Source organism: Jaculus jaculus, chromosome 1 (assembly GCF_020740685.1).
Source record: "Jaculus jaculus isolate mJacJac1 chromosome 1, mJacJac1.mat.Y.cur, whole genome shotgun sequence".
Classification (NCBI taxonomy): Eukaryota; Metazoa; Chordata; class Mammalia; order Rodentia; family Dipodidae; genus Jaculus; species Jaculus jaculus.
In genome coordinates this window covers 264,165,794-264,192,198 of record NC_059102.1, presented here as the reverse complement: position 1 = coordinate 264,192,198, position 26,405 = coordinate 264,165,794, and the positions used below count along the sequence as shown (strand labels likewise).

At 36.8% G+C, this 26,405-nt stretch overlaps 1 pseudogene; it reads left to right on the top strand.

The window, feature by feature from the left end:
- Window positions 1–20,714: 20,714 nt before the first annotated feature.
- LOC123458330 lies at window positions 20,715–20,814 on the top strand (annotated as a pseudogene).
- The last annotated feature ends 5,591 nt before the right edge of the window (window positions 20,815–26,405 follow it).

Sequence of the window (26,405 nt, the reverse complement as noted above, 5' to 3'; positions counted from 1 at the left end):
TCTATCTACTTCAATTTTTGTCTTAGGTAACTGTCCATAATTAAGAAAGGGTGGACTTCATATACCTCATTCCTTCAACAAGCCAGTTGTTTTTGAATTTATTAAATTTCATGTAAGTTGCTCCCTATGTCCTTGAAAGGCATTAATAACATGCTGTTTAATTGTACTATTGGTTTTTGTTTTTATTCTTCTAGTTAGTTTATAAATTATCTTCTTGGTGCGTAGCTATTTTAATCTTAGAAATGTGAAACAAGGACTGGGTACATGACTCAGTGTTTAAAAGTGCTTGCTTACAAAATCTGGCAGCCAAGTTCAATTTCCCAGCACCCATGTTTTTGCACCAAGATGCAAAATGTGACACATGTCTAGAGTTTGTTTGCAGTAGTATGCTCATTCTCTCTATTTCTCCCTCTCTCTCTCTCTCTCTTAAACAAAAAAAAAATATTTTAAGTGATAGAGAGATGGTTCCGCACATAAAGTGATTTTGTGCAAATCCTGATGGCCCAGGTTCAATTCCCCAGTACTCACATAAGGCTAGGTGCACAAAGTGACACAGGTGTCTGGATTTCGTTTGCAGTGGTAGAAAACTCTGCACACCTATTCCCTCTCTCTCTCTCTCCCTCTCTCTCTCTCTCTCTCTCTCTCTCTCTCTCTCTCTCTCTCTCTCAAAATATTTTAAAATATTTTTTTTAATTTGAAGCCATGTCTCTTTAGGAGACTAGATAGTAATTTGGATCATAATCTAGTTTCTAGAAATATATCTCCAAATATCCAAAGGGATCTAAAAGCAGAAGCCAATCACTGGTGTGTGAAAATGGAAGCTCATTTACCAAATACATACTAATTTGAATGACAACCATGGGTAATCAGGACAGAGAAACATATTTCTAACACCTAAATCGTGGTAGTGAGTAAATACAGGCCAGAAACATAGAAAGCACCAGATGGTTTAAATGTGTTACAGCATCGGGCTGCCCGTTAGCAGATGCAAAGTTCATGGCTTATACATTGCTATTATTCCTTCACAGCCAATATCTGCAGTGTATCCACAGGTGGTAAAAACAGCCAGAAGAAATACAAAGCCCATCAATATCTATGTTGTTGCTTTTTAAAGGGGTAATATTTTTTGTCTAACTTTTTAAGATAAGAGAAAATACCAGAACAATAATTCAGTCCCATTTTAAAATATCAGACATATAAAATCACAGGTTTTTATAAGTAATTAGGTTTTAAAGTAATTGTGAAATGAGAACAAGAGAGAAAGATGAACAATTAGATGTACTATAACCCCCTATTTTATCAAATCTGCAACTGACACAATAAGAAGTTTCTTCAAAATAATGATGCATTGATATTAAATAACTGAGCATGAGTTTCAGTGTTAAGTACCCCATTTAAGAAAACATGTCATTTCTCAAAATTTCTCAAGAAGCCATTAATACAGTACAGAAGTGTGCAACATTTTGTAATAATTAGAAGGATGTCATCCTGCACAGTGCCCGTATGAGTAGAAGCACTGGAGACCAAGTCTTGCAGAACAAGCTGCAATTTTCGATTTCATTTACATTTGAATTACTTCATGTACCACATATCTTATCTTAATTTCTCTTATACTCCGTAGACTATACATATGCAAGAGACACTCAGTATTATTAAGAAATTTAAATTGTAGACATGAGAATAAATAAATGTAAGCTTAGACTGGTATGTTGATTTGTCTTCAGAAATACCAAATGAATAAAATGAAAAAAGTGAATATTTGCTTTTATGTCTATTTAGTTATCTATGGAAGAGTTACTGACGAATGTCCATGATGCAACTGTAGCAGAAAAGATGAAGGATAAATACAGACAGCATTTCTGTACAAATTATTTATTTATTAAATAATTAACAAGAAAATGTCACCCACAAACCTAATAAAAATAATATATAAATAGAAGGTCTAGAAAAAAATCACATTCACAATTGTATATCATACTTACCTAGGATGTGAAATGCAGATATTAAAGGCATATATCTAAATACTTTTTCATAGTATCCAGAGGAGTAATTTAGTATCCAATGTATAGTAAGTGGCCAGGACATAACTGCAAATGCTATTCAACTTTGGTAGCTTCACAATTCCATTGTTGCCAAGGAGTAAAGCAAAAAGGACTCAGCCTCCATTCAAAATAGACCTTAATATTACCATTAATTTGAATACAATTAGAATTACAATTAAATGTTACATCATTTTAAAAAGAAAATTATTTCTCCATCAAGTTTTACAATGGCCTTTGGCACAGTGCAATGAAATGGGACCTTAAAATAAAACCTCAGTTAAATGAAAAGCTCAAATTAGCTGACAATTTTCATACTTCAGATTTTCCCCATGTATATTTCTCTGGTGACCTTTTTAATGATAAAGCCTGAAATGATAGTCAATTAAATTTATATCCTAAGGCACACTATAAATTTGTCAGACTCAAAACAAATGCACTGTGAAGTTCATAAAATCAGTCCAGGTATCAGCAATGGGTAAAAAGGAGGTAACCAATCAGTCCTTTGACAATAAGTCCATTGACGTAATGATGCTCAGGTCTACATGAGATTGAATGGATAAGAAAGGCAGTTGATGCTCCCAAATGTAATACATTGAATTGCCCCAACATAAATTAGGATCGGTGCCCATTGGTGGCTCTTGGTAATTACAGAAAGGCTTAGACTCTGGTTAGATGCCTTTGTGATGGGGCAAATACAGGACTGAGGGTCTCCATGATCATTGCTTGCATTGCAGCATCATGTCTTGCCCTTGGTCTGGTCAAATTTCAAGTGTATTGTTTGCTTTTTAAATTATCAAAATTTTAAATAATTTTAAAGTCTCCAGTTTAGGCTAAGGAGGTGGTTCAGTGAGTAAGCGCTGAAGGCATAAATATGAATTCAGATCCCTACTCCCCATATAAAAGCTAGGAATGAGAGTGTGTGCTCATAATTCAGCACTGTGGGAGTGAGGATCTCTGGGACTTGCTGGCTAGCTTGTCTAGCTAAACCAGGGAATTTTGCATTCAGTGACAGACCCTGAAATACAGAAGTGATAGTGACAAACATCAAACATTGACCTCCGTCTTCTACATGCACACAAAGCTGCACATACACATGTACATGCAAACCTCACACATACATGCAAAAAATTCCCCAGCTTATTTCTAACTGTGCATCTTAATTAATGCCTAGTGATTCCATCTATTATGGAAACCAGCAAAAGGCTGAGTTCCCTCATCATTTTCCAGGTATAGCAGAACCATCAGATTATATTCATCAAGGAAAAGATGTATGCCCAATTTTTCAGGGAGCTGGTGCCAGAATCAGTGAACATAATTTCCAGAGTCTTTTATACAATTATTGAACTCTTAATAGTTGACCCATGTCTCATCTTCACTAACTTTTCAGTTTGGAAATCCCACATCCCACGTGTGAATCAAGGTAGCAGATCATCTCTCAACACAAACAGAATTAATGCTCTTCTAAACATGAATGAATATTTCTTAAAAACATGTGCCTACTCTAGTTTAGGACTTCCTGTACCAAACATGAATTCCTTAGTAATTTTTGTATCATAAAGGATTTTAAAGGCAGATTTCACTGTTTGTCAGAAAACATTACTAGAAATAAAATACTTCTAGAAACTTAAATTTCTCCTCTCCTTATTTTTAAAAGTTATGTTCAAAATATATGCCTATTTTCCATTAACATTAAATATTTATCATTGTGTGAACGTATTAGAAACTCTAAGCTAAAGTTTAAAACCATTAGAAAAGCAAAAAGGTTGTGGTTTCTCTTTTCATCTAAGTGGAGATAGAAATCTCTTTAAAAATTACTAAACTACATCAAACGTAACGTTGCAGCTACAGCTATATAGAAAGAATTTAGCTTTAGTATTAGGCCATGTTTCAATTATATTTCCTAGAGAAAATAACTACAACTTCTATGAACTTTTCCTTCAATAATACCCTGACCCATTTATAAAAACTTACTGTCTGGCAACAGGATAAATCTTTGTAAGTCACAATCTCAGCCCAGCAAAATATGAAACCAATCAGGACTTAAAAAAATATATAAATGATGATGTTTAGAATTTAATCTGAAGTGTATGCTAAAATACTTGTTCAAGTGGGAATAAAGCCAACCTTGTCTTTTGGGGGACAAATAAGACATTTTCATTCCATATTCCTTTGCTGCATATCCACTATTTACAAATTACTGCTAATAAAGCTGAAAAGAGTGAGTCTATATTTGTACCATAGTATAACTATCACATTGTTAGAAAAAGGTAGTAATTACTGCAGAAGTAGGGAAGAGAATGGCCTATTAGAACAGGATGGGAAAGGACCATAAAGAAACAAGTGTCATCTAGGGAGTATTTAATTAGTAGTGATTGATGGTGATGGATAAAGATGGGTAAGGCAGAAAGAGTTTCCAAACAAAGGCAACTATCAGAGAAAATAAAGAAGGTTCTGGCTATTTTAGAGAGTTGAGGTGTGTGTAAAGATTTAAGGCAACAAGGCTGAGGATATAGCTTAGCAGTAGTGAGTTTGCGAAGCATACATAAGACCCTAAATTCAATCCCCCAGTACAAAAAGGAAAAGAAAAACAAGCAGGAAAATGGCATTGTCAATATCTGTTTTGGAAAGATAACATTGATAGCAGCTTACTTAAGATCTGACAGAAACCTGTCCTCTCCAGTCAGAGGTGAGTAAGGTTGATTGATTTTCACTTCACATCTATCATTTCAAGTGTGTTGTTTTCATAATGTGCATAATAACTTCATGCAAAAGATCATGGGCATAATATAGGAAGAAGGATAAAGAACACGTCCTCTACTTCAACTGTGTGATTTCTCTGGAAGATTGCCAACCTAAGAATAATGTGAACAATACCTGCACTAGAACACAATCTTTTTTTGTGTATATGTCTGTGTGGTGTGCATATATGTGGATGTGTGTTCATATGTGTGTGGAAATGTGCAGATGCACATGTATGAGCATGCATACAAAGACCAGAAGTTGATTATGGACATCTTACCTCAAGAATTATCCACATTATGTTTTATGAAACAAGGCCTCTCAACAATCCTAGCTAGCTAGAAGGTCTCTGGGATCCTTCTGTAACCACTTCCCAAGTGCTAGGCTTACAGTCCACTACTATGCTCAGCTTTTACATGGATGCTGAGAATCCAAACTCAGGTCTTCATGCTTGTGGTGGCAAGTACTTTATGCACTAAACCATCTCCAGGGCCCCAACAGCCTTATATTTGTTATATATAGTTAGTCAGAGATGACTAACTGACATAGAGGACACCTTGAAAATAACAGAGGGGATTGATTCAAGTTAAAGAAACTTACTTTTCAACTGAGACTTTTCTTACATTGAAGAAATAAAATTATAGCATACACACAATAATTAAAATTAAGTGATATGTCTGGGTGTCAAGCTGACAAGGGGTGATCTTGTAAGAGTTACTCTTCATTGTCAACTTGAAATTAAATCACCTAGGAAACACAGTCTGAGCATGTCCGTGACAGGAATTTCCAAAGAGGGCTAACTGAGGAGGGAAAACCCACCCTGAATGTGAATAGCACTGTCCCATGGACAAAAGTTCTTGACTGAATAAAAGAGGAAAGTAGAAAGCAGGTGAGCATAGACATCCCCCTTTCTCTGCTTTCGGGTTGATGCACAGACCAAGATGCTGAGATTGCCTTACCTTTCCTACATGATGAACTGCCTTCCTCTGATCTATGGGACAAAATAAACATTTCCTCCATGAAGTTGCTTTAGTGAGGTACTTGGTCATAGTGACAAGAAATGTAATCAATATACTAAATATACATAAATAGATAGACAAGGTGGGGGACCTGAGATGATTTCAATTCTCAGATGTAAATCAAATTGGTACCTGACTCAATAAACAAAATTCCAAAAAAGAATATTAAAAGAGAACATGAAAATTCCTAAGCACCCCCACCCCTGCAAAAAAGGAGTGATCTAGTATCTTCTTTATTCTCTTCACCATAGTAAGGCCAGTAGTGCTTCCATCCACATTCTGGTTTCTCTGATTAAATGACAAACAAATGAACACTGATGACTTACAGCATAGTGCCACCTCAATGGCTTAACTCTAAATCTAGTTTGTTCATGTAGCTAACAATTTTCTGTCAGTAAATGCTGATTTACAGTCTTCAACAAAGGAGTTAATACATGTAAACCATTTAGGTGAGTGTACAATATATTATCAAGATTCAACACATGATCTCAACTATTATACATAATAAGTATTTACATACAAACTCCCTGTGTATAAATCTTGGATCCACCTTTATAAAGTGTTTACTTTGGATAAATGGTATGCCTTTTTTTTTTGTCACTTATTTTCCTCACTGCATTAACAAACACAGTAAGCCTTTGTTTAAAACTTGGAAATAAGCCAAAATGCCTATGTGCCATTTTATCATCACCTTGAAATGTTGAAAGGTATTCAGAAAACAACAGCTGCATATTCTAACATGAAATGTGCCTTTGTTTCACTTTGCATATAATCTTTAGCCACTGTTAAGCTCTATGTAATTTCATGTGAACTTGCACACATTGGTTCAAACTGCCAATGTTTCTACCTCATACCAAAGACAAGACACAAACTTCAGCTTACATTGCCCTGTAGAACAAAGGCTAGTTTTGCACTACTATTTAATAATCATATGCCAACATTCCTTGTTTCTGTGTTTCTACAGAACCTGTAATTTGAATTCTCTGTGTAGTCAGTTTTAATATTTTACTTTTTTCTCATTATTAGAATAAATAAATATTTGACATGCTTATAATTGCAATAAACAAAGAAAAGTAGAATTATCACTTTTCAATTATCTCTCTCTCTTTATTAACTCTTTTATTTACAATTTTCATAATAAACATATTGTGCTTTTAATTTAAAACTATAAAAGTTTATATAAATTGTGCTGCTAACGATAGTTGATATGAGGTCATGAATACACTGGCCGATGGCCACTTTGTCTGGAAGACAGAATTCCAAAGCATTCTTCTCTGTGCTTTGGCTCCTACATTCTTTCTGCCACCGTTTCAACAATGATAGCTCCATTTCTTCTTTTTTTTTTTAATTTTTTTTTTTGGTTTATTTTTATTTATTGATTTGAGAACGACAGACAGGGAGAGGAAGAGGCAGAGAGAGACAAAGAGAGAGAATGGGCGCGCCAGGGCTTCCAGCCACTGCAGACGAACTCCAGACGCGTGCGCCCCCTTGTGCATCTGGCTAACATGGGTCCTGGGGAACCGAGCCTCGAACCAGGGTCCTTAGGCTTCACAGGCAAGCGCTTAACTGCTAAGCCATTTCTCCAGCCCTCCATTTCTTTACTGAAATAACTTAGACCATAATACCACAGAACTAAGTTATCCCCTAACCACCAAAACACTGTAGTATGCAGATTAATAATTCATAGCTGATTTGTTCTTTGAGATCCTTACTCTAATATTTATTATGCCACCCATTTTCTTCTTTCTCTTTACTATGTTCCTTAATTCAGCTTATAATAGTAATCATTAAGATCTAAAATTTTGAAATTATTTCAAGATTCCCATTCTCCAAAAATTTTTTAATCACATTAAATTGTTCATAGAATTCTATAGCTAGCTTTTACCACTATAAAATTGTAAGTTATATGAAAAAAATAGGTTTTTCAGGAGACTTTGGTCAAGATGCGTCACCTCACAGGGAAGAAAAGGCAAAACCCTTGAGGTTGAGGGGGTATTTTTGTTTAGGGGTTTGCTGAGTTTAGTAGGCTTCCAGTGGGAGGGTGAGGAGGAGCAAAGCAGGGACTCTGCTGATTCCCATACTCTCGGGTAGCCCGCCAGTCCCCCAGTCCCCTCAAGCAGCCCTCCTAGCCATAGTCCCGGTGGGAGGTCTCTCCTTTACTAACTGCAGGCCAAGAGAACCTAAGCCAGCAGGTCCTCTGCCCTAGGCTTTCCCTCCACCAGGCAGAGCTACACTGACTCAATCAGCATCCTGCCTTTCCCACCCAGCCTTGCTGTCCTCCACAGGTGCACCTGATAACTGTTCCCCCCAAGCCTTGCTGGCCCCCCGCCCGCACACAATTGGGTGGCACAGTCACCGTTACCACCCAGCCCTGCTGACCCCTGTGGGCAATCACTGGCCCAGACACTGTTCCTGCCCAGCCCATCTGTGCCCAGTGGCAATTGCCATCCCACTAGCAGCTGCCACCTCCCATCACGGAACAGAGACCAGGCCAGTGTCTCCGCCCTAGACTTTCTGAATTCCGTGGCTGATCATCAGGCCACTTACCACCGCTCCCCCATCCCTGGACAGCAGGTTAGCATACCACACCCCAGGCTTTCTGAAACATTGTGATGAGCAGACCCCAGTGAAAAAGGAATAGCTTAAAAAATCAGATACAAGTAAATCCAGCTAGGTTGCCCAGTCCCACAATGGATGTCTCTAATCAAAACATAGTAGAGACAATAGGATGACAGCCCCAAACTGAAGAAATAAACTATGCAACCCTGGCCAAGCAAATAGCAGAACTTGCAGAAACTTCATAAGGGAACAATATTTGTATGAATGGTATCCTCACTAAATTAGACATACTAGAAAAAAACAAGGAAGAGTTCCAAAGACAGTTAAATGATCTGAAGGAGAGTGGAAAAAATAAGAGGTCCTCAATAACCAGCTGGCTAAGCTCAATGAAGACATAAACAAATGCAAAGACAAATTCCAAAAAGCATTAAGAAAATCAGAAAATGACGTGAAAGGGGAACTCAACAGAGGGTTAGAAACTATACATAAAAAAGCAATAGAAAATACAAACCAAAAGAATAAGCCCAAAACTCTATAGAAGCTCTCAAGAATAGATTCAGCCATGTAGTGGATAGAAACTCAGAATTGGAAGACAAAACAGAAGAAACAGTTCATGAGTCCAAGAGTTTCAACAAGCTCAAAAGTTTCTGTAAACAAAACATGAGGGAACTGTGGGATACACTTCAGTGTCCCAACATTCAGATCATGGGAATACCAGAAGGGGAAGAAATTTAGACCAAAGTCATGGAAAACTTATTCAACAATATTATTAAAGAAAATTTTCCTACTCTCTCAAAAGCAAGTCCCATCAAGTTACAGGAAGCTAGCAGAAATCCAAACAGACTGGACCAAACCACAAATTCTCCAAGACATATAATCATTAACTCTCTAAACATCAATAAAAAAGAGAAAGTCCTAAAAGCAGCTAGGGACAGACAACACATTCAAATAAAGGAAACCCCATGAGAATTACTTCAGACTTCTCAATGGAAACCCTAAAAGCCTGGAATGGAGCACTGCAAACTCTAAGAACTTATGGCTTCCAACCCAAACTACTCTACCCAGCAAAAGTATCCCTTAGATAGTGAAAGAAAATCTTTCCACAATAAAACTCAACCATACAACTATAAGAACAGAAAGTCAAACCTACAGAGTACTTCAGGGAATGCTCCACACAGAAGGTTCAAATAACCAACCTCAAATGCCTACAAGAAGCAGATCACAATAACCAAACATTAAGAAGGCATAAACACTACAAAGGTCAAGAAAACACCAAACCACATAAACCACCACAATATGGCAGGTATTAAATCAAACATCACAATTATTACCATAGATATTTATGGCTTAACTCACCCATGAAGAGACATAAGATAACAGGGTGGATCAGAAAATTAGAACCCCACAATCTTCTGTCTTCAAGAAACCCACCTTACCACTAAAGACAGACACACCACCTCAGGGTAAAAGGGTGGAAAATGATATTCCAAGCAAACAGAAATAAGAAGCAAACAGCTGTAGCTATGCTGATATTGGATAAACCAGACTTCAAACCAAAAATAATCAAAAAAGACAAAGAAGGCCACTTCTTATCAAGTGAATGATCCAACAAGAGGATATCACAATCATTAATCTTTATGCACCAAATACAGGTGTACCACAATTCCTGAAACAAAACCTACTTGACAATAAAGCAGAAATAACCACCAAAACCATCATAGTTGGGGACTTCAATACTCCACTATCAACAATAGATAGGTCCTCCAAACGGAAAATTATCAGGGAAGCAAGAAGGCTCAACACCATAGATCATTTAAACCTAACAGACATATACAGAACATTCTACCCAAAATTCACTGATTTCATATTCTTCTCAGTGGCTCATGGAACCTTCTCTAAAATAGATCATATACTAGTTCATAAAGCCTGCTTCCATATATTTAGGAGGACTGACATAATTTCCTACTTGATATCAGAACACAATGCTGTGTTGTTAGAAATTAACAATAAAAGATGTGCCAGGAACCCAATGAACTCCTGCAAACTGAGCAACACACTTTTTTTTTTTCATCTTGTATGGATTCCATTTATTAATATATATGTATATAGTTATTCTTCTTTTTAAAATTTTTTATTTTATTTTTTTTCTTTGGTTTCTTTTTTTTATTAATTTAATTTATTAGTTTTCTTTTCAGTAAATACAGGCAGTTTGGTACCATTGTTTAGGCTCATCTGTGATCTACCCCCTCCCATTAGACCCTCCTTGTTAATGAAAATGGGTCGTGCATTGTGGAGTTAGCCCCCAGTTATTGGTATGATAAATGTCTCTGCAAATCATGACCCAACATGTGACTCTGACATTCTTTCCGCCCCCTCTTCCGCAAAATTTCCCTGAGCTATGTTGGGTTCATTTTTGGTCTGCTTCAGTGCTGAGGTGTTGGGGGCCTCTGATGCTCTGGCTCTCTGATTTGGTAGGAGTTGATTTTTCTCTGCGTTGATCTCCTTCCCCTTTGTGCTGGTATCCGGTTCACAGAAAAACATCACCCTTGCTTTTTTCGCCAGTTGTCCTTAGTTTCAGTTGGGCCCCTTTTGAGGTATGTTGGGGCAGCTCTCTTCTTAGGATCTGCATCTGTCTGGAAAAGAGAAGCAGATTCTCCAATGGAGAGTAAGTTAGCACCCAGAAAATTGAGATAACACTTACTTTTTTGATAGACAGTATGGTAGGTTTAGGCCCACTTATATCCCGTGATTGATGGTAGCTTGATATTGTAGAGTGGGCTTGTGTTTGGGTATGGTTCTGACTTGTTTCCCAGCTCCAGCTATTGGTCTACCACCACTGAGTGGATCAGTTAGCCAAATCAAGAGCAAATGATTCCTCACCATGGCTGTGTACCACTATTGCACTTGTGTGGGCATCACATCCGGTTATTTGTTGCTAATTAGGTTAAACAATGTGTTGCTTGGACAGATCTTGGTCATTTCCCCCAGTTGCCCATGTAGCACCTTCTGGCACTAGACACGCTGACTGTCTGGGGACTGACTCTCTCCTGGCTTCCAGCCATGTCATTCCATTTTACGCGTCAGCTACATATGGAGTCTTCAGCAATAGGGTCTTACCACTGGCCTTTGGTGGGTCATCAAGTGCTCTAACAGATGTCTGTCATTGTTTTGGGAAACCTTGTAGGTTTCTCTGATCAAAAGCTCATTGTGAATGGTAGGCCCAAGCTGGAAGTGGGGGTTACAGGTCAGTGTCCACTAAGAAATTGAGGAAAAAGATAACTAATATACAAGAGTTAGAGAGGAGAGAGATAGAGGGGAGAGGGGGGAGAAGGAGGGAGGGAAGATGTAGGAGATTTAGGTCAGTCTTGACCCTACCCTCTCCAGTGTCTTGTGGTTCAGGTGTTTCCTGTAAGGGTCTAGTGAAGGTTCAGCCATTTGGTCTGTCTTTTAGGAAGTAGAATTTTATGGTACCATTGCCATTTGGGTCCAGATTACTGTTTTCCACTCTTTGATTCCCTCCCCGCCCTCCCATCCATCTTATTGTCTAGTCCATGAGGTGCTTGCTGGGTATGTAAGGCATCTTGGGCAGATTCAGGTTAGGTGTTGCAGATGAGTGAGACTATGTGTTGATTTTTTTTCTGTGATTGGGTAAGTTCGCTGAGAATGATCTGTTCCAGGTTCAACCATTTTTTCTCAAATTTCTTTATGTCATTTTTTCTTACTGCTGTATAGAATTCCATTGTGTAGATATACCACATCTTTGTTATCCATTCTTCTAATGATGGACATCTGGGTTGATTCCAGCTTTTAGGTATTACGAATTGAGCTGCTACAAACATGGTTGAGCAAATCTCTCTGGCTTTTGGTTTGAAGGTTTTAGGGTAGATGCCCAGTAAGGGTATAACTGGGTCTGTTGGTATTTCTATAGTCATCTTTTTCAGGAGTTTCCATATTGCTTTCCAAAGTGGTTGTACCATCCTGCATTCCCACCAACAGTGAATGAGTGTCCCTGCTTCTCCACATCCTCGCCAGCATTTATTTACATTTGACCTTTTGATGTTGGCTATCCTTATTGGGGTAAGGTGGAATCTCATAGTTGTTTTAATTTTCATTTCTCTGATGATTAGGGATGATGAACATTTTCTTAAGTGTGTGTTTGCCATTTGTATCTCTTCCTCTGTGAATTGCCTGTTTAACTCTGTGCCCCATTTTGTGAGTGGGGTATTTGTCTTCTTATTGTTTAGACTTTTGAGTTCTTTGTAAATTCTAGAGATAAGGCCTCTATCAGTTGGATAACCTGCAAATATTGTCTCCCATTCTGTGGGTATTCTATTGGCTTTGCTTATTATATGCTTGTCTGTAAAGAAACTCTTCAGCTTCATATGATCCCAATGGTTGAGTGACAGTTTAAGAACTTGAGCCACTGGGCAAACCATAAGTGAGTAGAAGGCGAAATTAAAAATGAAACTTCAAAAGTTGTAGAATGAATGACAATGAGAACACAATGTACCAAATCTTATGGGACACAATGAAGGCAGTCCTCAGGGGAAAATTCATTTTGATAAATGCTTTCATAACAAAGACAGAGAGATTCCCAAACCAATAACTAAATGATGCACCTAAAGGCATTGGAAAAACAAGGAGAATCCAACCCAAAAAGCTCCAGACAGGAATAAATAATTAAGATCAGAGCAGAAATTAAGGAACTAGAAACTAAGAAAACAAATAAGAAAATTGATGAAGCAAAGAGCTGGTTCTTTGAAAAAATAAACAAGATTGATAAACCCCAATTTGATCAAGTGAAAAAAAAAATGCTTCAAATTACCAAAATTAAAAATGAAAGAGCAGAGATCACAACAGACATAAGTGAAATTAGGAGAATCATCAGGCCTTACTTCAAAAACCTCTACTCCACAAAATTGGATAATATGGATGAAATGGATGAATTCCTGGACACATACCACCTACCAATGCTAAGCTCAAAGTAGATTATATCTCCTAAACAAACTTATCACAAACACCAAAATTGAAAGGGTAATCAAAAACCTCCCTAAAAAGAAAAGTCCAGGACCAGATGGCTTCTCAGCTGAATTCTATCAAACCTTCATGGAAGAACTGAAATCAATTTTTCTCAAATTGTGCCACACAATTAGAGAATAAGGAAAGCTCCCCAACTCCTTCTATGAAGCTAGTATCACCCTAATACCAAAACCAGGCAGAGATGACACAAGAAAAGAAAACTACAGGCCTATTTCTTTGATGAATTTAGATGCAAAGATCCTGAAGAAAACCCTTGCAAACTGAATTCAACAGCACCAGCACATCAAAAGCATTATCCACCTGGATCAAGTAGGCTTCATCCCAGGAGCACAGGGATGGTTCAACATATCAAAATCTGTCAATGTAATATACCACATAAGGAAGCATAAAAACAAAAACCACATGTTCATCTCAATAGATGCAGAAAAGTCCTTTGACAAATACATCACTTCATAATCAAAACATTGGAGAGAATAGGCATGGATGGTCTATATCTCAACATATTTAATACTATATATAAAGATCCTAAAGCCCAAATGATACTTAATGGAGAGAGATTGATTGAAGGAATTCTCATTGAGAGCAGGAACAAGACACGGGTATGCACTCTCACCTCTGCTCTTCAACATAGTACTGGAAGTCCTAGCTCAAGCAATAAGACAGGAGAAGTAAATAAAAGGGATACACATTGGAAAGGAAGAGGTTAAGTTAGCCCTATTTGCAGATGACATGATTCTATACACAAGTGACCCAAAAACCTCCATCTCAAAACACTTAAAAGTGACTAACTCTTTCACTAAAGTAGCAGGATACAAAATCAATGCACAAAAATCAGTAGCCTTTCTATATGCAAAAGACAAAGATATGGAGAAAGAAATAAGCAACATTGTCCTATTTTCAATAGCATCAAAATAAAATACTTTGTAATAACATTAGCCAAGGAGGTGAAAGACCTTTACAATGAAAACATAAAAATACTCAAGAAAGAAACTGAGAAGGACTTGAGAAAATGGAAATACCTCCCATGCTCTTGGATAGGCCGAATTAACACTGTGAAAATGGTAATCTTACCAAAAACAATATATACATTTAATGCAATACCAATACAAATCCCAACATCTTTCTTCACAGTGATAGAAAAAATAATCTCAAAATTCATATGGAATGGAAGAAGGCCTAGGATATCCAAGCATATCCTCAGCAAAAGAAACACCTCTTGAGGCATCACCATAACTGATCTAAAGCTATACTACAAAGCCATAGTAATTAAAACAACACGGTACTGGCATAAAAAAGAAACAGACCAATGGAACAGAATCAAGGACCCAGACTTTGGGTCAAGTAACTACAGCTACTTGATATTTGACAAAGGCCCTAACAATGTAGACTGGAAAAAAGACCCAAATGGTGCTAGACAAACTGGATAACCATATATAGACTCAATCCACACATCTCACCATGCACAAAAATCAAGTCCAACTGAATCAAAGACCTCAATATAAGACCAGAAACTCAGCTACTACTATAAGAAAAAAATAGAAGGAATGTTCCATGATATAGGAATGGGAAAATACTTCCTGAATAAAACCCCAGTAGCTCAGGAAATTAAACGATCACTCAACTACTTGGGATCTCAGGAAACTGGAAAGCTTTTTCACAGACAAACAAACAATAAACAGAGCCAATAGATTTCCCACAGAATGGGAGAAAGTCTTTGTTGGATACACATCAGACACAGGCCTAATTTCTAGAATGTACAAAGAACTCAAAAACCTAAGTGATAAAAAGTCAAACAACCCACTCAAAAAATGGGGCAGAGAACTGCGCAGGGAGTTCTCAGAGGAAGAAATACAAAAGGCAAACAAACACTTAAGAAAATGATCAACATCCCTAATAATCAGGGAAATGCAAATTAAAACAACTATGATTCCACCTTACCCCAGGAAGGATAGCAAACATTACAAAATCTAATGAAAACAAATGCTGGTGAGGTTGTGGAGAAATAGGAACCCTCGTTCATTGTTGGTAGGAATGCAAGCTAGTAAACCACTATGGAAAGAAATATGGAGACTCCTGAGAAGGATGACTATAGAAGTACCAACAGACCCAGTTATTCCCTTACTGGGCATTTACCCTAAAAGCTCCAAACCTCAGCTCAGAGGTATTTGCTCAACCATGTTTATAGCTGCTCAATTCATAGTAGCTGAGCTGGAATCAACCCAGATGTCCATCATTAGACAAATGGATAACTAAGATATGGTATAACTATACTATGAATTCTATGCAGCAGTAAGGAAAAATTATACAATGAAATTTGAAGAAAAATGGTCAAACTAGGAACAGATCATTCTCAGCTAACTCAATCACAGAAAGATAATCATCTCATGGTCTCACTCATCTATGGCTCCTAACCTAAATCTGCCCATGATGCTGACATACCTCATAAACATCTTGAGGACTGGACAAAAGGGATGGTGGAGAGGGAGGGGAAGGTAAGGGGGGGGGGAGACAAAAAAAATTGGACCCAAATGGAAATGGTACAATAAAATCCTACATCCTGAGAGACGTATTAAAGAGTCAAACCTTCATCAGGTGTTAAAAGAGAATACCTGATTCGCAGGGGTCTGTAGAGGGTATGATAAAGACTATCCTCAGTCTTCTCCTGTTTCTTACTCTCTCTCTTTTCTCTCTTTCTCTGTTACCTACATTTTTCTTCCTTCTTCTCCCTTGGCACTGACCAATAACTCCCAGTACCAGCATGTGGGTAACATCTACAATAAGCTGTTGATCAGAGAGACCTACAAGGTTTCCTAAAAGAAGACAGAATTATGTCAGAGTACTTGATTATCCACCAAAAGTTAATGGTAATACCCAACTACTGAAGACACCATATGCTGTTAGGATGGAAACTAGAAGAGAGACATTCCCCAGATGGTGAGCTTTTCCAGTGCCAGAGGGTGTCACATGAGTTAGTGGGGGGAAAAGACCACCATCTGTCTAAGCACCTTGTGGTCTAAGCTACTCAACAGCAATCAACCTAACATGATGCTCACAGAAGTGCAATAGTGGCACACAGCCATGGTGGGTCACCATCTGCTCTTGATTTGGCTAACGGATCTGCTCAGTGGAATGGAACCCATACCTGGAACAGGGAAACAAGTCAGAACCATATCCAAAAATAAGCCTGCTCTCCAATATCAAGATCCCACCAAGAGGGCCTACACCTATTATATTCTCTCTAAAATAAGAATAAGTATCCATATATTTTGCATTGACCTCACTCTCTGTGGGAGAATTTGCTTCTGTTTTTCAGATGGATGCAGAACCTGAGGAAAGAATCAGCCCATCATACCCCACCTGGGTACCAGCTAAATCCATAGACTTAGTGGGTAAATGAACAACAGCTGCTTTCTCAGTGAACATGGTACCAGCACAAGGGTGAAGGAGACAGACACACAGAGAACACTCAACTTATACCAAATCAGATATCCAGAGACACAGATATTCCCAAAACCTCCCATCATTGAAATAGACCTAAAGTGAACCCAACATGGCCCAGGGAAATTTGCAGAAGAGGGGGAAGAAAGATTGTTAGAGCCATAAGTTGGATTGTTATGCACAGAGACATTGTCTTTACCCCATAACTGAAGGCCACCACAACAATACAACACCCACAATCTGCGGGGGTGGGGGGGAACAGGGAAAAGGCTAACTATGGCACCATCATGGCTGTATACACATTATGTACATAACTAATAAAAGAAAGAATAGGTTTTTCAACTTTCACCTTTTCTAACTATTCAAATTTCTAATGGAACCTAACCCCCATTTCTCCTTAATTTGAAATAAGCCCTCAATGAGACATCTACAACCTTACTAGCAAAAAGCATTACTATTGTTGTTAAGGTTCAGAAATTTAAAAGCAAGTAGAAAAAAATGTATATAAGCTATTGATGCATGTAAAAGATTTAATGGCATTCATGTTCTTCAACATTTTTGTTTTGTTTTTAAAGTCAACATAACTTTAAAATGAGCAAAATGTAACAGTGAGCCTAAGTAGAACTAGAGCTTAGGTTTTTGTTGTTGTTGTTGTTGTTGTTCTCTTTTTGGTGCAATCTCAGTTGATTGGTATCCCTCACATCCCTCCGTGGCGATTCATGTCCCATAACTGTGTCACTAATAGCATTATTCTTCCAGGAGAAGGATATCATGGACTCACTCTCTGTTCAGCATCTTCACAATCTCACAGTGTCTTAGATGTAACTTGAATCTTTTGCCTCCTTGCTTTGGTTTACTGGGTGATGTGTATATTTACTTAGAGGCCATAACCTTTAGCTACCAAATGGAAAAAAAAAAAAACTCCACATGCCTTCCTGTATATTTTTTGGCAGAAAATAAACTTGAGACATATTTCCACAGTAAATCCAAATGTCCTCTGTATTACAAGGTTTTAAAAGGTTATGTACATTATCTATGACATCATTCTTTGAAGTACATCAGTGCTTTTGAGAACAGCTGCTTTCTATCTCCACCCTCGTAAAAAGAGCAACCACACAGCCTGTGCTTTTCCTAATGGCTTTAAAATGTATATTAACTTAGAAATTGTGATCCACACTAATGTTTGTGTACCATAATACAGAATATTAATGGAAAACATAAAGGAGAAAAAAGTCTTCACAAAATAGGGCAGAAGGATAAACATGTTTCTCAAAGTGTTTTTGGTTGCAAAATGCTTTCCCGTTGGCAAGAGATATGGTTTTATAAAAAGCTTTATGAGGCAGTTACTAATAAATGGTTTTTTTTTTCTTGCTGCAATCCTAGCACATGTATTTAGCACATCATGTGAGAAGAGAATAGAGTCATTGATTTTGACAAACTTGTCTAGATGAGAAAAGTTGTGACCTTCATTTGTATATCTACCTTCTGTGACTTCAGCCCTACTATGCACAGAAAGCTGGTAAGACATGGCAGTATGAGTTAAATGTTATTCCCTTACCCACATATATCAAATATAAGGATTCCTGGGGCTTCAAAATAGCTTTGCTCCAACAATATTTTCCTGAAATACTGGGCATACATATTTTTCTCTGAAGAATGTTATCTCCCTTGTCCTGGTTTTAACTGGGAACACTATCAGGTTTACTTATCTGGAAAATGGAAAACTCAGTCTTGCAAAGTACATCTCTAATATCATTCAAGATGCAAGAATGGAAATAAATGTTCCAAGCGCTATTGTGATTACTTAATATTCATCCTTCACTCACTTTGGGAGGATAAATACAAAAGAAAATTCAATTATTTGAAATTAAAGAACAAATTAGCCACTAGTTGTAAAAAGACCTTCCTGTATTATAACCAGTACAAATTTTAACACAATGCCACTGCTGTGCTTTGAATATTATTCCCCCCACCCATAGGGTCTTGTGTGTGAGCATTTAGTATGTTGTTTGGGAAGGTTTTGAACTTTTAAGAGGCAGAACCTTGCTGAAAGAAGTGAGCCACTTAGGAAGGACCTTGAAGTTTCACAGCCAACCACTCTTGCACTCTCATGCTCTCCCTGTCTCTGCCCCCCCCCTCCTCTCTCTCTCTCGTATCTTTCTGACTGTAGATGCAATGTCACCAATGACTTCCTTCTGCTGTCATACCTGCCCTGCCAGGGTGGATACTACCCCACTTAATTATAAACCTAAATAACCCTTCCTCCATTAAGTTTCTTCTTGTCTGACTTTTGGTAACAGCCATAAAAAAGGTAACTAACACTGTCTCTAAACTGTTAGTGAAACTGACAGTATTTCATTGTGGAATGAGACAATAAGAATTTCTTACATGGTATCCTTTAACTGAGACAAGGAAAGGACACATACATACACACTTGTAAACCTACTTACCAGGAATGGGGGTGAGACAGTAAACCACAAATAATAATAACACTTGGGTTATTGAAAAATGTACATTGTCATTAAAAAGAGATAGGACTGAAATGGAACCTTGAATTAAGATTTAACTTTTGTTTAAAATGTTTATTACAAGGAGGCATGTTATAGGTCATCCTCAGTTACAGAGTGAGTTCAAAGCCAGCCCAGGCTTTATGAAACCCATCTCACAAAACTAAAAAGCAATAAAAAAAAATTAAGTTCCTTGTAAGAATTAATATAACCTAATTAATTTACTCTCTTTTTAGAGTTATAAAATAATAACATTTTCACTACCTTTCCAAAAATAATGCTGGAAAACTAGAGCCACACTCTAAAGTTTTCGAGACATGATTTCTACCATTAATCTCAATGATAGAAAACCACATAGAAGCATTTAAAGTGTCTAATATAGAGTATCCACTAATATTTACACACAGCTGGAGGAGATAAAGTTACAAATATTTATATAAAAGTAATGCTGTCAGTGTCCTGAGGGTCACCCTCCTCCTTAGTTTCTACTAATCAACAATTTTTAAATGTTTAGAAATACATTGACTAGCTTATATTATAAACTTCTGTGACACAATGTGGTGGCAGCTGAAGGAGTTAATTGCCACCACAGTGCTGCCCAAGGAAGATAGATAATAAGACAGCATCTCAGTAGATGAAGTATTTTAAAGCATTGTGGTCTTTTCCCAATATGACAGGGTAAAAAGAGTCACAGTGCAGATTCCCAACTTCTCTACAAAGAGACTATTATTACACACTAATGACCCCAAGGAATAGTTCACTAGACAAAGCTAAGGAATGAAGATATATAATGAAGCTTTTCACGAAGGTTAATCAATCATCAAGTGTGTAAAAGATAAACACAAATGACGACCAGATGTCCTGTTATGAAGTCTCTATTACACCCAGAGACAAGGTTAAAGGCTAAAGGACTAACTATTCACAAAATAATTAATATTCACTTTCTAAAAGCATTTTTTAAGGAAGAATTAGACTCTGCAGAAAATCTGTTCTAAGCCTAGGGAACTAGGTTGTAAATAACCACCAATGGACTAGTCCCATTTAATCCTTCATTTTCCTAAATAGCTATGATATCATACAGAGGTAAAAAAAAAAAAAAGTATGCATACCATTCCAAAAATATTGAAACAACTAAAATTATTTTGCATAAATCTAAGTTGGGAGTATCTGCCTACGTTATGAAGAACTTTAAGCAGCCACAGTAAAAAGCATTTGTACTGACTTTGTTGTGATAATAATGAGTCATGCTGAAACTAGCCTGAGCAATCTGTAAATGTGGTTTCAAAAAAAAGTATGTAGAAAATTAGTCATTAAACTGAATTTAACCATATTTATCAAGGGTTTATAGTCACCTTAAAATTATTTCTCCTATGCTCCCTTTGGCAACACATATATTAAAATTGGAATGATACAGGGAAGATTACTATGGTCCTGCACAAGGATGACAATTATAGAGTATTCCAATTTTTTAAAATTATTTCTCCAAATGTAAAAACATGAGGAATTGATTTGAATAAAATGAAAATCATGTATTTATCTTATGACCATCTTTTTAAAGTAAGTTATTGGCTATTACATTTAAAAAGTAACAAATAGGTGTATCATGTTATATAGAAATAATGTCATGTCATAAAACAGTGGGATGGTGAGGATATCAACTAAACTCTTGCAAAATGATGAGAGCTGGATAGGTTCATACCTGCTTGCAGGTTGCCAGAGACCAAGGAGTCACTAACAATGCATGGCTTTGGGGTTTCAAGGAACATCCATAGCCAGAGGTATCTGCTTTCTATAAGCCATCTTATTTTTGCTTTGTTTTTATATTTAATTTATTACAACATAGAAAAAATATTTTAAATTTGTTAAGTAGACTATTTTCAGAAATATAAAAGCAATGATTAAAGATAATTGGGACAAAGGAGTAAAAGAGAAAGGCATAAGTTCATTAGGAACAATGGAAATGCAATTGTGAACAGAATTTGACATTGCTGCACTTTTGCTAACAAAATATGATCGAGAAAGAGTTTTATTAGTTTATATTAAGTGTGCTAGCCAGATGTGGTAACACACATCTTTAATCCCAGAACTTGGGAAGCTGAGGTAGGAGGATCACCTTGAGTTTGAGGCCAGCCTGGACTACAGAGGAAGTTTCAGGTCAGCCTGGGCTAGAGTGAAACCCTGCCTCAAAACAACAACAAAAAACAAACAGATAAAGTGTTTTATAAGAGGTTGAAAATAGTGTTTTAGTGCCCTAACCTCTCTGCTGAATAAATCAAGTATGAAACAACAGCTAACGTTTGTGTATCAAACTAGTCTATGTATAAAGCTCAATGAGTTTTTGAATAAATAAATGTAAACAATTACGAATTTATCTTCAAGCCTTTTGGACAATTATTGTGCACTCTGTAAACATTTCTAAAACATCTGAAATTTTAAGAATATGTTAAGGTTTATAGGATAATAATTGTAATATTTAAGATCAGTATTGTTTTGGAATCAGTATTGTTTCAGAAGGCCTACCAGATTGTTAACAGACCTAGTTGAAATACTTATTCTTCCAAAATTTAATTTGAGTATGCAGAAAGTCATCTTTGCAAACCTATTAAAACTGTTTTTCTGTAAGTTTTTACTTCTCTTTCTCTTCCAAATATTCTCTAAAATAATTGAATTAAACACAAGTTTACTTCTATGTAGAAGCAGGCTAAAAGTATCTTAAAAACTAAGGTTACATTCTTGATAAGTTTTTGTCATTAAGAGGGAAATAGTGAGAGACAAGTATATGTCTTATTGCATATATCTTACTGATATAGCTTATATTATGAATAATAAGCATCTGTCTATCCACAGTTCATAGACACTAAGCAGCATTGGGTTCTTTCTCCACTGACCCATGTTGCAGGTAGCCTAGTCCTCTACTAACTAGATATGAAAATAAATCTAACAATCTTCCCAAAATTATTAAGAATTTAAAACTTCTCAAAATAGGCTAACTCCTTTAAGTTGTTTTTTTTTTTTTTAGATTGTTTCCCCCTAATCCTTTAGCTGAAATCTAATTAAGATAGCTAGAGAGATGGCTTAGTTGTTGAGGTGCTTGCCTGCAAAACCTAAGGACCTAGGTTCAACACCCCAGAACCCATATAAGCCAGATGCACATGGGGGTGAATGCATCTAGAGTTAGTTTGCAGTAACTAGGGGACCTAGCATACCCATTCTCTCCCCACAACCCCCTAGTAAATAAATAATAATAAAATAAAATAAAAAAGAAATCTAATTAACAGAAACCTCTTTAACTATACTTAAATATTTAAAATTCCATGAAGGCTTCAGATTAATAGTCCATAGATAAATTTGACTATATCTTATTTTTAGTAGTATTTCTATATTCTCCAGTTTCGGTACTCTTTAGGGAATATTATAAAAATTAAATAAGTTTCTGTTTTAAGGTAATAAATTACCACAAAATTAGCATTTGTACATATACATCTCTTCCCTTACGATTCTAAATTCACATTATTTCCATTTTTGTGAGTCAGTTTAGCTGAGTACTCTATAACTTAGAGATCCATAAGGCTGCCTTCTTAACTGAGTAACATGAAAAACTGGATAATAACTAAATAACATGGGAAAGAATCAACATCATTCTCAGACTTTAGCCAAGTTAATGTCTTTGAGATTAGAGAGCCCATCTAGGGCTTCTTTCGCACTGTTGGATGAAGGCTGCCTCCACCTTCTAGAAGCTTTCTCAGTTCCTAGAAGGGGCTTCCCACCAACTTCCTAGGGATTCTTGCAACTCTGCAATCTAGACTTTTCCAAGCTGGTAGTAAATTCTTATCAAGCCAGTAAGGAGAGTCTTTGCAGTGGTCCATGTGCTCTATCACATCCATCACCTTTGCTATATTCTACTGCTTGGAAGAAAATCACAAAGTGATGCATACTTAAAAGAATGGAGTCAGCAAAGGGCCCCAGTCAGCATATCACAGAGATACTTGCACATCAATGTTTGTGGCAGTACCATTCACAAGAAGCAATTTAGGTAACCAGCCCAAAAACAGGGAGATAAAGAAAATATGGAAACAATACACAATGAAACTTTTTCCAGCCCTAAGGAGGAGTGAAGTTACTATTTTGTAGGAAAATGGGTGCAACTGGAAATAATCATGTTAGGCAAATAAAGCGAGACTTGGAAAGACAAAATTTCTGTTTCCTCTTACCTGTGGTTCCTAGATGTTATATAGCCATTTAAAATCATTATACTAGACAGCTGGGATGAACAGCCAGATCAGAGGAAGGGATTTATTCCAAGCTTACAGATCCAGAGGAAGCTCCATCAATGGCAGGAGAAGCTGATTCCCATTTATAAATTCAAGCAGAGAGAGGCGATCACCAGCCAGCAACACCAAAAAGCAGCAATCAAGGACCCAGACAGAGCTCTGACCTTTCTGCATACCTTTGGGCTGAAATTCAAACCCAACTCCCAACAACCCAGGACCTGACCCCAGTGACACCTTGTGGCAGGAGACCCAATAGCAAGCTTTGATAAATACCGAGTCTGTGGGGGACATACATTCAAACTGCTGCAATTCATGTCTGTCTATATACAATGAAACTAGGATAAAATTGTCATGAGGTACAGGGGCAACAAGGGACGGAGATGGCTCAGCAGCTACAGCATTTATTTGTGGAGCCTGCTACCCCTGCTTCTATTTTCAAGTACCCACATAGTCAATGCACAAAGTGGTACCATGCATCTGAAATGCATTTGCAGTGGGAAAAGACCCTGGAATATCCTTTCTCTCAAACAAATAATTTTTTTAAAGAAAGAGACATATTGGAGGGAAACAGGACAAGAAAAAATATGTTCAGTACAGAAATTTGAAAACTAATAAAAAGATTAAATAAATAAATAAAAGGTTAAGGAAGCTACCTCACTGCCTGTGACATAATCTTTTTCTAAAAATTTTCTTTCAATTAGGGTTTGTTCAGCTAAGAATCAGCACATTCTTAATTTAAAATTGGCATTTTTAGGGCTGGAGAGATGGCTTAGTGGTTAAGCACTTGCCTGTGAAGCCTAAGGACCCCAGTTTGAGGCTCAATTCCCCAGGACCCACATAAGTCAGATGCACAAGGGGACACAGGCATCTAGAGTTCATTTGCAGTGGCTGGAGGCACTGGTGCATCCATTCTCTCTCTCTCTCTCTCTCTCTCTCTCTCTCTCTCTCTCTCTCTCTCTCATAAATAAATAAAAACAAAAAATTTTTAAATTGTCTTTTTTATAGGTAAGTTGAAAAGACATTGGCAAAACTTATGTATGCTTGCAGCTATGTATAAATACACATTGTCATATGTAAGCATATTTAAGTAAAATGTAAAAAGTATTTAGTTTTTTATTTATTTTTGGGATTCAAATGCATTTTGTCACATTTGCTAATATTTTGTACTTATAAAGGCAAAGCCACTATCTAAATTAATGGTAGTAATTAGCAGATTGGATTTCTCACCACAGGCAAATGTCTGTCTTATAGTGTTATAAATGAGCATTTATGGGTGGAAGCAGCAAGTGGTATATTCTCTGAAAACAATATGATTATTTAACATAATTTTACAATGAGATATTCATATTAATTTGCACTTAAGTATATATTATGTGAATAAATTCTTAATAATTCTTAATCAACTCTTATTCCATTTATATATTATTCAATTTTAATTTAGCCTGCTTGTGGGATGCATTTTTAAGTGTTTTATTTTTTGGTAATTTTTTGGTTTCTATTCTGTTGATAGAGAATTTATGAGTATTTTTTCCAATAAATCTTTAGGCCGGAATTCCAAATCCACCCTTACAACTTAGGGCCAGACCGGGATCCACCTGCAGTGACACCTACTCCAGCCAGGCAGCTACAGACCTAAATTATATGCTTTAATAAATTCCTGAATTAATGGGGGACAACCATTGAAATCACCACACTAGGCTTAATATAATTCGGAAAGAAAAAAAAAAACACAGACCTCAACAGAGAGATAAACAAATTGAAGGTAAATCAACAAATAGAGGACCTTAATAGCCAGCTGATTAAGCTTAATGAAGACATGGTCAAATGCAAGAATGAATTCCAAGAAGCAAAAAGAAAACCAAACCTCAACCATAAATAGGACCTCAAAAGAGATGGACATGATACACACATACACACACACACACACACACACACACAAAACAACAACAACAAAAAAAACAGAAGACATAAATCAAATTGAGCCTTTAAAAGCCTCTCTGGCAGCTCTCACTAACAGTCAATCATGTGGAGGACAGAATCTCTGAGCGGAAAGACAAGATGGAAGAAAATGATTGGGAGTTCAAAAACTACTAACTTCAAAACATCATGTGAACACTTTTCCTCAAGCGTTTTTCACATAATTAGAGAACAAAGAGTGCTCTCCAACTCCTTCTATGGAGCTAGCTTCACCCTAATACCAAAAACATAAAACTATATCCCTGATTAACTTAGATGCAAAAATCCTAAACAAAATCCTCACAATCCAAATCCAGCAACACATCAAAAGCATTATCCACCTTATCAAGATCAAGCAGGCTTCATTTCAGGGATACAGGAATGGTTCAATTTACAGAAATCAATTAACATAATGCACAACATAAATAAACTAAAAAGCAAGAACCATAGTATAATTTCAATAGATGCAGAGAAGGCCTTCAATAAAATACAACATCACTTCATGATCAAAACACTAGAGAGACAAGGCATGAAGGGTTTATATATCAACATAATAAAGGCTATATATAACTCCTAAAGCTCAAATCATGCTTAATGGGGAAAGACTCAAGGAGTTCCAATTAATATTGGGAACAAGGCAGAGGTACCTAATCTCATCACTGCTCTTCAACATAGTACCAGAATTCTTAACCCAAGCAATAGGGCAGGAGTAAGATATAAAGTGGATGCAAATTGGAGATGAAGAAGTCAAAGTAGCCCTGTTAGCAGATGACATGATCCTACACATAAGAGACCCAAAATACTCTTCCATAAAGCTTGTAAAGGTGATAAATT